This window comes from Arvicanthis niloticus, chromosome 8 (assembly GCF_011762505.2).
Source record: "Arvicanthis niloticus isolate mArvNil1 chromosome 8, mArvNil1.pat.X, whole genome shotgun sequence".
Taxonomy (NCBI): domain Eukaryota; kingdom Metazoa; phylum Chordata; class Mammalia; order Rodentia; family Muridae; genus Arvicanthis; species Arvicanthis niloticus.
In genome coordinates, this window is record NC_047665.1 from 29,533,914 (window position 1) to 29,549,286 (window position 15,373).

Below are 15,373 nucleotides of genomic sequence, written 5' to 3' on the forward strand. Positions count from 1 at the left end.
GCCTGGCATTTTTCATGGATTCTGGGATCCAAACTCAGCTTCTCATGCTTGCACAGGAAGCTCTCTTCCCCACTGAGCCATCCCTTCAGTCCTTCTTTTACTTTAATATGACATCCAGGAGGGATCTCTTCATTAGAAAGACTGATGTGAAAGTCCCACATGCATTCTTTGCTGTTTTTATGAATGGCTTGCAACATGGCTGTGCCTGGAAAAGTCTGCCCCACATCAGGAAGTTTCAGAACGTGAAGTGCTAGGTACTTATAGGGAGGAAATTGTAGGTTTTCTCTCCATACAGTCTGTTAGCAAGTTTCAGAGTGTGAGATGCTCCCCGCTCCCTCACTTCGGCGTCCAGGCTTTGAAAGCATGAATGGACGTCCTCCACAGAGTCAAAATGGAAAGTCTAAAGGAAGGAAAACATTCTCTATACAATTCTCTGTTTCAAAGTTCTGAAGTGATTTCTTGGTGTCACCAAATCATTACTTTTCTTAATACCGAGTAACTCCAGCCTAATATTTTGTTAGCATGTCATTGGCAGAACAAACAGTCTAAGACCAGAAATGTATGAATCAGTGAGACATTATAATTAGACATGGCTTCTAAATAATTTTTAATACTTCTACAAATGTGAATGGTTAACACACTAAATATTTACATCTGATTTTTTTTCCATAAGTGATTTAAGTGGTGTGCTCATGGTTATATTCTGTGTCATATACAAGTTTGCTAAAACAAAAATTAAAAATCTCAAAAATGTACCATGTAAATAAGACTCAATCCATCTGTGAGACTGAATGTAGGACTGACTGAGGCCTTCTTCTTTGGTTATCTTACTAAGGTCCACAACTCATTCCCTAGAGAAATAACTTTCTTAAATTCATTCTGGTAAGGGTTTGCTTCCTCATCTATCAGTTGTAAGTCAACAGGCATCTTATGGCTGTGTGAGGTCTGGGCTGCCTACTCACTTCTAGGATACAAAGGACAAAAGGCACACAGGGTCCGCAGTCCATGCTACGCTCTGAGCTATGCTTGCTAGATTGCTACACGGACACACCTACTAGACTGAAATGGGGAGGGAAAGGCCTTGAGAGTATTGTTTCCTGAAGCTGTCAGCAGTAAAAGCCTTAACACTGAAGCAGACATAACCTGTGAGAAGCACTGAGCAGCAGGTGCAGAGGAGCCAGGCAGGTCAGTTAGGAACACTTTGTCCATTACTGTTTAGGCTTCCAAAGGTGGCAGGATTCCCCTCTCAGAATTAAGGAACACCAAGAGCAAAAGTCCCCTCCACACCCATTAAGGAAGACTAGGCAGCTTCGGGGAGGGAGGCTAAGGTGACCTGCTGTCTCCTAGGGGTAGGCTGAGGGGATGTGGGTCCTGTCCACCAGGCCACAGGGACTTTCCAGTTGCTCCTTTTGCAGAGCCACAGCCAGTCAAATAAGGCTGGAGAGAGGCACAGGGTTAAGCCTGGAAACACAGACAAATGGATGTCTTTTACCTTGTCCCTACAAAGAGATACCACCACCAAGCTGCCTCCTGTAACATGTTCCCATATCTATATACCTTAAGTTAACACTGTTGTGTTTCATAAAAGATGGCAGCAGGCCCTGTCAAGGTGTTCCCCGGAAGGAATCAGCCATGTGACAGCCCTAATACAAAAAGGAGTTTATTGGGGGAAGGGAACCTGGGAGCAGATACAGGACCTGGAAAGTGGTAGAGGCAGAGAAAGTGGAGACAGAGAAGGACATAAAGAGAGGGGAGAAAGGAAGAAAGAAAGAGCGGAAGAGAGGAAGAGAGAAAGAGGGAAAGAGGATAAGAGGGGAAGAGGCAGTAGGGAAGAGAAAGGGAGGGAGAGAGACAGACAGACAGACAGACAGACAGACAGACAGAGACAGAGACAGAGAAACAGAGACAGATTCAGAGACAGAGACAGAGAGACAGAGAGAGCACAAGGGCCAAGAGCCAAACAGATCTCCTTAGACTGAATCCAGGCTCCAGTCTGGCTGTTGCTAGGTAACTGTTGGGCAGAGCCTAGAGGAATTGCTAAAAGACATTGTATTGTAGGCATCTTTTATGAACAGTTGTGATCCATGTAAAAAGGAAAACAGGAAACAGCTAGCTCTGGGGAAGTGCAGGGCTTACAAAATTTACTCATGGAAACAGAAGCACAAAGCCCACAGGTATTGTCATTGTCTTTCTTCACTCTGTCTCCAAGTGAACAGAGACGCTGCCCTATACTCAGTTGAAGCTGCTGGTGAGGGAATGACTGATGGTTTTGGGGGTGTTGTGGGTAGAATGGGTAGAGGTGGGAGGGCAAGGGAGAGAGAGAGGAGAAGGAGAGGGAGGCAGAAGGGGACAGGAGGCTTTTGTGAAAGTCTGACTGCACCATGTTAGCAGGGATATGGCAGGGAGAGCTGGCCAGTTTAGCTTCTGCTCACCTTGGAGAGCTGGGCTGCAGTTCTGCCTTTGGCCCGCAGGAAGACCATGGCCAAGGCAGAGGAAATGCTGAAGGGAGAGAAGAAGACATTTCCTGTGGGGTTGCTCTCAGTCAGGGTGTGGAACAGCTCCAAGGCGAAGAGGCTGTTGGCTGAACTCAGCTGCTCCATGGCGAAGGCTGCAACAGAGAGGAGATCGGCATTGCCAGCTACACCAGCAAGACCACCTACCTCAGCTTTGACACCCACCCCTAGGACCTGCAGTTGGTTAATCCTGCTCCCTCCCAGTTTGTTTCCAAGAGGGCAAGCATACTCCTCCAGTCACACAAAGCTGGGGACAGATTTCAGCAGTGACACTGGACCAGGCCTAGGGTATCTTATGGCTCTAACCTTCCAGACAGCTGTGTCTGAAGAGGAACCGTGCCAGTGGCCTCGCCACAATGCCCACACTACACAGTCTTCTGTCTGGAGCTCACATATCTTTCTCCCTGTGGAATGTCAAGTTCTAGTTCATGTTGGCAATGAATCCTGAAAACCACATGCATACAAGTGAATTCTGATAAAGATAACAATGTCATCATTTTATTTCTGCATGCCTGAGGTCAAAGCTGCAGTCTCAGCTGGAGTGGAATATATAAATTGGAAAATGCCACTCACTCTCCCTAGTCAGGCTGTTGGTGACAGGGAAGAGGAACACTCTCCTGTGTCTCTTTGGCAACCAACCTGGCCCCTGCAGTGGGTAAGCAAGCTCTGCTGAGGGGGCATCTGCTAATCCATCTGGGTCCCAAACTCAAAGCTCCAGTTTGTCCAAGTGCAAGACAAATCACAGCTGCTAGTCTGTGGATATTTACCTACCAGGGCCACATCTGCAGGATCATCAGCTTCTCTCTTCTCTCCCATTCTCCCTGCAGCCGGGATTGAGACTATGAAGCTGCTGGGCAAAAACAAAAACAAAACCACGGCTGAGACAGCTGCCTTCCTCTGGACAGTGGCTTGGCTTTGGGTGAAGCTGGGGAACCACATAGCCTTTCCTGGTGGGGTGTCACAGCTAGGGTGAGACATGGGGAGAGCATGCAGGTCCCAGGACGACATGCAGAGAGGTCTGTCCCCCTCTTGCCTCCCTGGGATGGTGTCCATGAGCCTTGCCTCCTCTGTAGCAGTTCTTGCTCCACTTGCTAGGATCCTAGGAAGAAGCTCCTGTTACCAGCTGCAGCCTTTACTCTGAAAGGAGAGTGTCTTACTGGCAAGCACAGGCTGGGTGGAGAGGCTTTTCCTCCTCTGCTGAGTGCTTAAAACTAATCTTGCAGGGCTGGCAAAATGAAAGCAGAAGATTGCAAGCACTCCCAAGTGATCCATACTTTCCTCAGTTCCAAGCCTTTCTCTTCTTCTCTAAGCAGAGTACCTAATAAATTATTTCTTTTTTTCTTTTCTTTTCTTTCTTTTGTTTTGTTTTGTTTTGTTTTGTTCTGTTTTGTTTTGTTTTTCGAGACAGGGTTTCTCTGTGTAGCCTTGGCTGTCCTGGAACTCACTCTGTAGACCAGGCTGGCCTAGAACTCAGAAATCCGCCTGCCTCTGCCTCCCAAGTGCTGGGATTAAAGGCGTGCGCCACCACTGCCCGGCAATAAATTATTTCTTCCTCAGCTGTGAAAGGCCTGGAGGAAAAACATTCTCTCCCACAAGTCAAATGATTCCATTTTTTAATTCCACTGAGAGACAGCAAAAACTGCTAGAGATCCTTTTTGTGAAGTGTGTGAGAGCTCCAGTTTCTAGCAACACCCATGACTGCCTCTCGGGTGCTGAGGCTAACTCAGTGACCACACCAGGCTGGAGAGGCCCTAGAGCTAATATTCTCCAATATTGGACTAAAACCTTGGACACATTCTCTTCCCATCAAATGAAATTAGACTTGTCACAGGACATTATGTCCTTGGTGGGCTTGGCTTTATTCTCCCTTGAAGTGTCTGGATCTGTAAAGTCAAAGAAATTTTTGGTGCTTTTTGTCCTTCAGAAGGACTAAGCAAGAATCCTACTATTTACTGGTGAGGATCACACCAAGTGGTTCGTGTGTGTTGGACCTTGGAATTTCTAATGAAAACAGGAGAAAGGAGGATGGGGAGATGGGTCAGGTAAGTACCTCATTTACCACCCAAGCATAAGTACCTGAATTTAGATCTCTGAGCCCTTGTAATCTTAGTGCTAGCGGTGGGGGCAAGCATTCCCTAAGAGGAAGTCAATGTCTTGCTCACTCAGTGGGCTCCTGGGTCTGTGAGAGACCTTGTCTCAAAAATAAGGTAGAGAATAATAGAGGGAGACTCACAATGTTTACCCTGTCTTCCCCACACATATGTATCTGTGCACCTGCATACATGCACACAAACAAGGTGTGCATACATACCGCTCTCCCCAAAAGAAAAGAGGCACAATCTTATAACAAACAAGCAAACAAACACATGAAATAGAAACAGAAAGAAAATACAGCTCGCAGCTGCCATAGTTAGCTGTCATGATTTGTTCAGATCTGGCAACTTCACTGCTGTTTCCAACAAATGTGGAGAACCCAATGACAGGATGTCAAAGCGACCAAAATAAAAATCCAAACACTAAAATTCAAGACATAAAACAGGAGATACACCTCTGTAGGAAAGCATTTGCCTGGCATAGGCATGAAACCCCTGGTTCCATTCCCAGCACAAGCCAGAGAGAGAGAGAGAGAGAGAGAGAGAGAGAGAGAGAGAGAGAGAGAGAGAGAACAGTGCTCTGAAAAACAAAAGGGATTTTTTTGGACATTATTTGTTGGTTTTCACCTAAAGATTAATATATTTGGATCAAAACGTGTGTGTGTGTGTGTGTGTGTGTGTGTGTGTGTGTGTGGTGTGTGTTTAAGAGGGAAAATGAGAGAGAGAGAGAGAGAGAGAGAGAGAGAGAGAGAGAGAGAGAGAGAAATACCCTTTATGTTGGGTTCCAAAGAAGCAAGTGGCTAGCTGTGGTACCTGCTAACACACCAAAATTCATACTGGCTTCTATTCTCTGTCAGTACCTGTGGCTCTTCTCAGTCATTCTCACCCCACCCCTGCACTAAATGTCTCCAACCCAGGGCCCTTGCTTCTCTTCTGCCAGCTTCTCTTTTTTTATATAATCCTGACATTTTGGCCACTTGCTCTCTTGTCTTTCTCGATTCTCTTTGCTCTTGGTCCCTCCTCCTGGCCCCCTCTCCTCTCACTTCTTTTTCTCTCCCCAACCCCTTTGCCTGGTCTACTAACCATGTTTAGCCCATATGGAACATGACCTCATCTCATTCACTTTAATGGCCAATGCAGCCCAGTAGGGGAAGTCACATTCTGTATACACCTGACAACTCTGGTAGTGTCTTCCATTATCAGGAATGATCAGGTGGCCCTGGTGGTACTGAGTGGACTGAGAACCTGGCTTTCCTGTTGCCAGGAGCAGCCCATGGGGAGGCTTCATCACCAGGGCAGAGTCAGAGCTCCCATCTGGGACACTGGAGGACCAGAGCTACAAGCAACCCCAACATGTGCGCTCTAAAGGGCAGAGGTGGAAGAATGGCTGGTACACCAAAGCATGGCAGACAGGCAGCTGTCCTGTCCACCTCTACATCCAAGCTCAGTGTCCCTCAGCACTGCTGCAGGGCACTTCCTTCTGCTGGAAGTGCATGTGTGTGTGCCGTAGTCAGATGGTGCTGTCCCACTGGGTCATTTGATGTCCCATCTTCCTTGCTGTTGGAGCCATGAACCATCCTTCAATAAGTCTGTTGATCTCAGAGTGACAGTGTGTGCAGACTTAGCCTGTCTCATGGGAGTTCACTGTCATGGAAGGAAAAGCATTGTTCTCAGTGAAGAAAGTCCCCTAAAAGATCTAAACTCACACAACATTTTAAATCTGGTTATGAGGTCCACACAAGTGACCTGTGTATGTCTCCACTGGACAGCAAGTTGTTGCCCTGGTAACTATTCCACAACAGGGACCCTTAGACAGACTGTTCATTCAGCTGCTACATTGACCAGGTGTCCAGGCTATCAGCAGTGATACCATAGTAAGTAAAAATGTGGCTGGATGTGGTGGCAGAGGTGGCCAGCATGGCCCTCATGATGCAGCGCCTATTATGTACATTATATCCAATCTAGGTCAGAAGATAGCCATAGAGTGTCCAGATGGTAGCCATGTCCAGAGCATCCTCATGGTTGCAGTTTTACAGAGCCATCAGTAGCCACACCTCTGCATCCTGGACCCTTAGCCACAGTGGACTTGGAGAGCACTAGAGACCACTAGAGACCACTCTGGTGACTTGCTGGTAAGCTAACCATTAGCCTGTAGAGCCTGCTGGTACCTCGGTATGTCTGGGCCCAAGTTTTAAAATACCGTTTACATTCTTCATCTGAATTCTGTTGTGTTTGTCTACTTTAACTCATTTTTGTTGAATATCAAAGTACCCTTGTCAATATGGTATCCTGTGAAGATGGTGAGATGGTTCAACTGGTTATGACATTGGTCACTAAGCCTGAAGACCTGACTTGAAGCTTGGAAACCACACAGGAGAAAAAAAGAACTAACTCCTGAAAGTTGTCCTCTGACCTCTGTGCAAGTCCACAGCATGCACAAGTATAGTTGTGTACACACACACACACACACACACACACACACACACACACATATACACACACAAAACCAACCTTGTTGCTATGTCCTCAAAGATGGAAAGTGGAATCAAATAAGGTCTAAATATATCTTTTATAAGGTCCCAGTCCCACTCACAAGGGACTTGACTAAACACTGTTAGATAGAGGATTAACTTTCAATATGAACTTTAGGAACAACACTTTCAAACTGCAGTATCCCAACCACCAGCCCTGCTCTCAAGCCCATGTCTGCTATAGTTAGGATATGGTGTGAGTGTGTCTCCTGAGTACTTCAGTGTTGGATATAATGCCCTCTGTGAGGTATCAGAAGATAGAAATGTTGTGTGGTGTTTGGGAAGTGGGGGCTTTGAGAAGTGTTTAAGATTTCACAAGGTTTTCAGGGTGGAGTCCCGACTGAATACGAGAATATGTTCCTTATGACCACTAGGTGGCGCACACGGTTCCGCTCTTAAGGACTATTGCTCCCGTGCTTGTGGCTTTCCCAGGTTGCTGCTGTATTTCATCTTTTAACTCTGCAGCCTGAAATCTGGGAGGAGGCCCTGCCTTTAGCTCTGCAAAATACTGTCCTGGTGGGGACTCAGCAGTGGCACAAAACCTGGCTCCAGCGGACATAGCCTCTTGGTGGCTCCTCCTCTGCCTCCATTTTATAAGACAGAGAGAGACCAGAAGAGATGCACATGTGCTTCCCATTTTTCTGTTTGGTTGGTTGGTTGCTTGGTTTTGATTTGTCCTGTGATTCCTTATACTTCCTCGGAAGGCTATTTCAGATACGCAGCGGTGAACCTGGAGAATTCATAGTTATCCAGCCGTAAGTCTTTTATTATAATGATATAAATGGACACAGTCCTTTTCACATACAGAATATATTCACTCCATGTCACTCAACTTTATTCTAGTATTACCAAAATCAGACATGGAGTTCAAAATATTATTCTTTGAGAGCCTGTGAAATCGAACAATCTAGTTTCTTCCAAAATAAAACAGGTCCAGTTTAAGACAGAATTTTCCTTTGTGAAAAAACAAAACAGTGCAAAGAAAAAGTGGTGGGCCCTGCAGACTTCCAAAGCCCAGCATTACAAGCACTATGATGACATGAGGCTTGGGAATACCTCATCATACCTCCCTGGTCCACCTCCTGGACACACACTCAGGGAAGGCAGGGTAATTGGTTGTCTAGAACTCTTGGTGGGGCGAGAGGCCAGGGAAGGGAGGAACCTCGTCCCCATGACTACTAGGTGGCGCGCAAGCATCAGGTCCACTGTGGCTTTCCTAGTTTGTAACTGTACTTAAGAATCATCACCCCACATCCTCCCCTGCTCAGGATTCTTGGAAGAGGGCTGCCTTTAGTTCTGTGAAACACCTACCTGATGGGAACTTTTCAGTGACGCAACCCCTGGCTCCTGTAGCGAACGTTCTGTGGTGGTTTCATTTGAAATCCAGGAGAATGTGCCACACTGATCACCCCTCACAATCAACTGACCTGAGGCATCTTGATACAACTTCAAGGACAGGAGAACCAAAGAGTGGCACATTGGAATGTGTGAGCAGTTGCAGTATCCCAAGTCCCATAGTGCACTGGGTCACTCCCCTGAAACTCTATTGTCTGAGGCATTCTGTTATGTGATAGGCATGGCAATTGGGATAATCCCTTGATGAGTCTGACTTGCTCTGGCTTGCAGTAATGAATAGCATCTGGCTTCTTGCCATATTAACCTCTTGATCAAAGGCTAGTGTTGTCAAAGCCTTCATATTCTTTCCTGAGCATGTACTTTCTTTAACATGGTAAAGAATTTCACTAGCACTCCCTGCCTCACTCTTCTCCCTGCTCTGTCTCTGTTCTATCTGTATCTGTTTCTCTCCCTCCCTCCCTCTCCTTCTCACCCAACCCTGTGAATGTGTGTGTGAGTGTGTGTGTGTGTGTGTGTGTGTGAGAGAGAGAGAGAGAGAGAGAGAGAGAGAGAGAAAGAGACAGACAGACAGACAGACAGACAGACAGACAGACAGACAGACAGAGACAGAGACAGAAAAACTGAAGATTAAGGCCAGAAATGCTATCACTGTTTTTATCTGGAGGAAAGCACTAAATTGTTCAAAATGGCCTCTAAAAGGCCATCTTCCTGTGTCAGATTCCAACCTGACTAGGATGACAGTCTTGTGTGTGCCTCCACCCATGGCTTCTCTTTCAATTGTAAACTGTCATTTTCTTTTTGCCTTCTTTTATTGAACATTAAACAATTGTGTATTCTCAACAATTTGCTTGGAGATTTTGATTATTTTGATTACTATTTTTTACTTTCAAATAGAAAGCACCAGGGCATGAGCATAATTCTGCAAGGTCACTGTCGGTCTTGGGTTTCTCACACCTTGTTCCTCCTTTCCATCTTAGATACACTCAGAATTGCCTTCACCACTCGTGTTTCTGTCAACATGCAGATCTAAGCCAGGTAAGATCTCTCTCAGAAGGGTGGGGAGCTCCCCATCATCATCCATCACCACTGTCATCCTTAAAGCCCCAAAAACAGAAATCTCAAACTCTGCCAGTCTCTGTCACCACTTACAGTGGGAGCCACTGTCATGGCCATGGGTGGTTGTGTGAACACAGTGCAAACATGATGCTAATATCTTACTTTGTGGTGTTATAACTCATAGTGAAACTGAGAAATTTGTTTACAAAGTTTGCTTCACTTTTTGAGACTGAAAGCTTGAGTTCAGGGTGTTGAGAAGTTCTGTGTTTAGTGAAGGCTTCTCTCTGCTTCCAAGATGATGCTTGCTTGCTGAGGTTTCTGGGGGATGAGGATCACCTCATAAAGTAAAAGAGATGAAAATGGCAGCCCATCCAAACCCTCTGTCTTAGTCGGGGTTTTCACTGCTGTGGTAAAACTCCATGATTAAAACAACTTGGAGAGGAAAGAACAGGTTCATTTCAGTTTCTGCTCAGCTCACAGGCCCCTACTTAGGGAAGTAGGGGCTGGAGCTCATGGCAGAAATTAAAGCAGAGGCCATGCAGGAGTGACTTGCTTTGCATGGCAAATACTAGTTTCTCAATACAATATAGTCTGATCTGGGTTTTACCTCCCTCAAATCCAACTAGATCCTCCCTCACCCACTCACCCCACCCAACACCATACCCCCACCCCCCTTCTCTCTCAAAAAAATTCAAACCAAGTAGAAATGTTTAATCACAAGAAGCATGTTCACCACATGCAGTGAACCACAGGAGATCAGAGAACACCTTCCTAAAGTAGGTTCCTCCCTTCCACCATGTGGGTCCAGAAGATTGAACCCAGACTGCCAGTCTTGGTGACAGGTGCTTTTATCCCCCCCGCCCCCCCAACCATCTCACTGGCTGTCAAAGATCATCTTTGATACCACAGAGTAAACTTAGGCAGGCAGTGAGGTGTGGAGTAGGTGATTAGAGTCAGTGCTGAGATCAGCCAATGGGAATCAGCACTAAGAGGGGCAGATGGGGGTTGGTCTACACAGTGACTGACCAGGACGCTGCTATGACATCCAGCAATTAGAGAAATTATTCAGCAGACTTTTCTCTGAGGGAACAAAGCTTGGTTTACTGGGGCTGGCACTCCCTGTGTCCAGTCAAATACTCTGAGTTCTTTTAACTCTTTAGGGTTGGTGTGTAAGAATAGAAAAGAGAAAATTTATGTGACTTCACACATGTTCTGCCACTGAGCTACAAGCCAGGCCCTTTTAAATTTGTTCTTAATAACTTATTTTTAACTTGTTACAAAAACTCCAATTCTCCAAACTAACCAAGGCTTCTCTATAGTGGTATGAGGATGCTGGTTGACAATGAGCAGTTTTGGACCCTGTACTGTGGTTGTAGTTATCAAGGAAATCCTAGAAAAGTCTTATTAGCCCAGTGGCTTGAGTGATCAAAGTCACAAAGATAGGAACACCAGCATCTCAGGGTTTCTTCTAACAATAGAATCTTGTCTATTAATGAACACCATGGCATAGCCAGAGACCTCTATCATGAATAATCAGAGAAACTCCCATCACATTGGAAACCCCAGTAGTATTTAAAAGGGTTTTTTTTTTGTGAAGATGTATAAGCCAAGGTTCCATACTTACAGACACTCATCAGCAGGGCAGACAGTTACACTTGCTCAGAGAAATGGGGAGCTAAAGAGACAGGTTTTCAATGAGATATTTGGGGATGTCAAAGATACTAAGTATTCTCTGGGTCAAATGTGACAGAAACTTTCAGAGACACCGGCCAGGTTGCCTCAGTTGGACACCAATCTAGCATGTCAGCTCTCTGAGGTGGATCAGCCCTACTGGTAAATTCATATCACAGCACAGATTCTGCAGTCTTCAATAACGAAGTTTCTATGGTTTAGATAGCCACCCTAGTGACATGCTTTGGAAAGTTGATCCCCAATCCAAGACAACTGAGTCCTGAAGAGAGCTGTTAGGTCATACGGACTCCACCCTCATGAAAAGATTAACATCTTGCTTTCTGTAACCCCTTTTTGCCCTCCCATCTTCCACCATGAAGATTCCAGAAGGCTGTGACCTGACACAGCCCCTAGAACCCTGGAAATTCATCCTTCAGGATCATGTACAGATTGGGTTTCTATTTGTTATCAGTAATCCATTATAAGTTAATCTGCTATTGAAGCCTAAAATGGGCTAAGAAAGAAATGGCTTTATCCTTGAGTCTCATGTCATTTATAACCTCTCCCACTACAATATGGTTGGCCCCAGGGTCTCCTAAGCCTGTTGCTTGCCCAAGGGGCACTTGTGTGTGCCCAGTACCTTTGTAACTTAGCTCCACTCACCTCCCAAATAAACCCAGAGGAAACAAGACACCTTTTGATTTGCTTTGTAGGGAAAGTGTGGTGAGTCAAACCTTCAAAGATGGAGTCTCTGGAAGGAGCTGCTGCTCATTAAACAAAGAGGCTGACCTTGTACTTGAAGTTTGCATATTCCAGGGTTAGCAAGCTGAGCAGGTGGGGTCAGGCCCCATGGTGAGGAAGGCTGAGGTTTCCTGTGGGGAATGGGAAAGTGGAAGTGCAAGTAGAGAATACAGAAGGGAAATGAGGAACCGGAGAAGCTGGAATTTTATTACTTTTTGTTCCTCTGTTGGGCAGGTCAACAGACACAAAATACTCTGTGGCTAAGAGGGTGAGGAGTCCAGCACAAATGAGAGGTGTGAATTGCCACCTGTGGGTGTGTCCTCCCCACTTCCTGGCCCCCTCTTGTGGCTTCTCCCTGCTGTTTGATCTTTTTCTCATAGTTCTACCCAGAAAGTAGGCTTTCAGGGAACAACCACAAAGACAAAGGGCCACTATCATCATAGCACATCATAGCACATCACACCATTGTGACTAACTGCTGTTAGTTTCCATTGATGATGACCTTGTGGCTGAGGAAGTAGTGTTTTTCAGCTTCCTGGGTGTAATTTTTCCTCTCACAGTGACAGATACAACCCCCATCATCCCATCATGCATTTTATTGCTCAGTTACTAATATCACTTCTTGATAAGATTCCAGACATACAGAAGATCCCAGGGTTCTTTGACACTGACACCAAGTGAAAGATGCCACAGAACCACAGTTCCTCCAGAGAAAGCCCCTTGGATTCGTCTCCACCTCTGCACACTGAGAGTTAGTAAGCTTGAGAGTCGTACCTGTTGTGGGTTTTGTGTGGAATTTCAACAATAATTTTATTTTAACCTTTCTAGAGAATTGAGAAATTTTCCAGTTACATTATAGAAATGAATCTCAACCTGACACAAAAAAATTTCAAATGATTATTTTAATTGTCAACAGCCTCATCAACCTTTGCTATTTAATTTTTGGGTGTAGTCTGACAAGTTGGTGTGTATATGCAATGTGTAAAGGTCAAATGATAGTAGAAAACAATTATACCTCCTTAAACATTAAAAGATGTGGACTAAAATATAATATTTGTATGTATTCCTGATTATGCAAGTGTGATATTTCAATACATGTGTGCAATAGCTGTTGACCAGATCAGGGTAATTCATGTCCTTGTCATTGCTTTGTGTTTGAAGATTTCAGATTTCTCTTGTCTACATATGCATAAAACATATAACAGATTACCATGAACTATGGATTCCCCACTGCATAGAGGAACACTATAACTTAATACTTCTATTTTCAGGTAGCCATTATCAAGCCTTAGTCTAATTCTAACCCTTCTCAATCTTTGATGATGACCATTGCACATTCATGTTGATGTTTTACATGTTCTTACTTACAATCAAGAGGTTTTAACACAATGCATAGAGCCAACCCATCATGGACCACACCCTGACACTACAAGCTAAACACAGCTTTCCTCAAGTTGGCCTCTTAGGTATATTGGCCATGGCCATGTAGAAGTGATTAATTCAACATCTTCACCAACTTTTGCTATTATTTCTATAGATTTCTTGAAATACTAGTCATTCTAATTAGGGTGAGATGACATAAGATAATATTCAGACTATGTAAGGAACTTAAATCTCTCAATAACCATCACAACAATAGCATAATATTCCTGAGGTTTTAACACAATGCATAGAGCCAACCCATCATGGACCACACCCTGACACTACAAGCTAAACACAGCTTTCCTCAAGTTGGCCTCTTAGGTATATTGGCCATGGCCATGTAGAAGTGATTAATTCAACATCTTCACCAACTTTTGCTATTATTTCTATAGATTTCTTGAAATACTAGTCATTCTAATTAGAGTGAGATGACATAAGATAATATTCAGACTATGCAAGGAACTTAAATCTCTCAATAACCATCACAACAATAGCATAATATTCCTGTTTTATCAATGGTGACACCATCAAGCTCTGCCTTGCCAAAGACACCAGATCATGTGGACATCTTCGGTTCTTCCCCAAAGCTCTGGTTAAAATGGCTTAACACTAACCCCCAAAATCTAAAATGAGCAAAAGACATGCACAAGTACTTCTCAAGAATTTCCAGACAAGTATCTTTCCTTTCTGCCTCCATTCCTTGGGGACTCCACAAATCTTGGTGTGATCTAGTCTTCCTCCCTCCTCCCATCTCTTTACGTGAGCCACCAACACCCAGAGGAACATCCTAGAAAACCCACCGGCCAAATGGCCTAGGACTCAAGTAGGTGATTGTCATTCTCCTTCCTCTATTTCATTTCCAACCCAGTCTCAACCCAGCACTGAAGCAGCAGTCCTGCAGAAGCCTATCTTCCCTTTCTGCCTCTATCCCCTGGGGACTCTAAAGATGCTCATGGCAGGCCTAGCTTTCTTCTTCCTGTGGCTTCTTTCTCAATCACCCCAACCCATCCTCATTCTTCTCTGTCAGTCCCCAATATCTAGATACACTTTCTACCTAGGACTCCCATTGGCCCCACCTGTCAGGGACTCAGAAGCATTCCATACTAAACAACCCACCACCACACTCTCTTAAGATCCAGGAAGGGTAACAGTAACTAAAGAATATGACCCTCCTGCAAGAAAGACAAGACCAGATATCAACACTTAACATTAGATTAACACATTGCACAAGATAATTAGACACCAGCATGAAAACATGATCAATAGCATCCAGAACAATATGCCTCCACTAGAGCCCAGGAACCCTCTTACAGTAGACCCTGAGAAATGCAATATAGCTGAAGGACGGGGCAAGGACTTCAAAACAGCCATCATGAGTATGTTCAAGGAACTCAAAGAAGATGTGAATAAGTCCATTAATAAAATCTATGAACACACAATCAGACAAGGAATGAAATTTTTAAAAAAACTGTTCCAGACATGAAAGTGAAAATGGAATCATTCAGCAAAATCTAAACTAAGCTAAAACTGGACATGAGAAATTTAGGAAGTCAACAAAACACTCGATGATAAGCTTCACCAACAGAGTACAAGACATGGAAGAAAGAAGCTCAGGCATTGAAGAAAGGGTAGAAGAAATGGATACCCTGTCAAAGAAAAGGATAAATCTAAAACAATTCCAGGCACAACACATTCAGGAATTTTTGGACACTTTCAAAAGACCAACTATATGAAGCATAGGAATAGAAAAAGGAGAAGAAATCCAAGTCAAAGGCACAGAAAACATTGTCAAACAAATCACAGAATAAAATGTCCCTAACCCAAAGAAGAAGGCATCTCTCGGGATTCAAGAAGCACACAAAACATCACATAGACTGGACCAAGAAAAGAAGTCCTATCAGCACATAATAATCAAAATACTACATGTATAGAACAAGGAAAGAATACTAAAAACTGTAAGAAAAAAAAGATTAAAAAAAAACATATATAA

The 15,373-nt window shown here is 44.4% G+C and overlaps 1 long non-coding RNA gene across 1 annotated transcript; it reads right to left on the minus strand.

The window, feature by feature from the left end:
* Window positions 1-268: 268 nt before the first annotated feature.
* On the minus strand, window positions 269-3,425 carry LOC117713562 (uncharacterized). The gene is made up of 3 exons (XR_013112193.1): window positions 3,285-3,425; window positions 2,433-2,608; window positions 269-400 (listed from the first exon to the last, which is right to left on the minus strand). It is a non-coding gene; the product is annotated as an uncharacterized LOC117713562 (long non-coding RNA).
* Window positions 3,426-15,373: the final 11,948 nt, after the last annotated feature.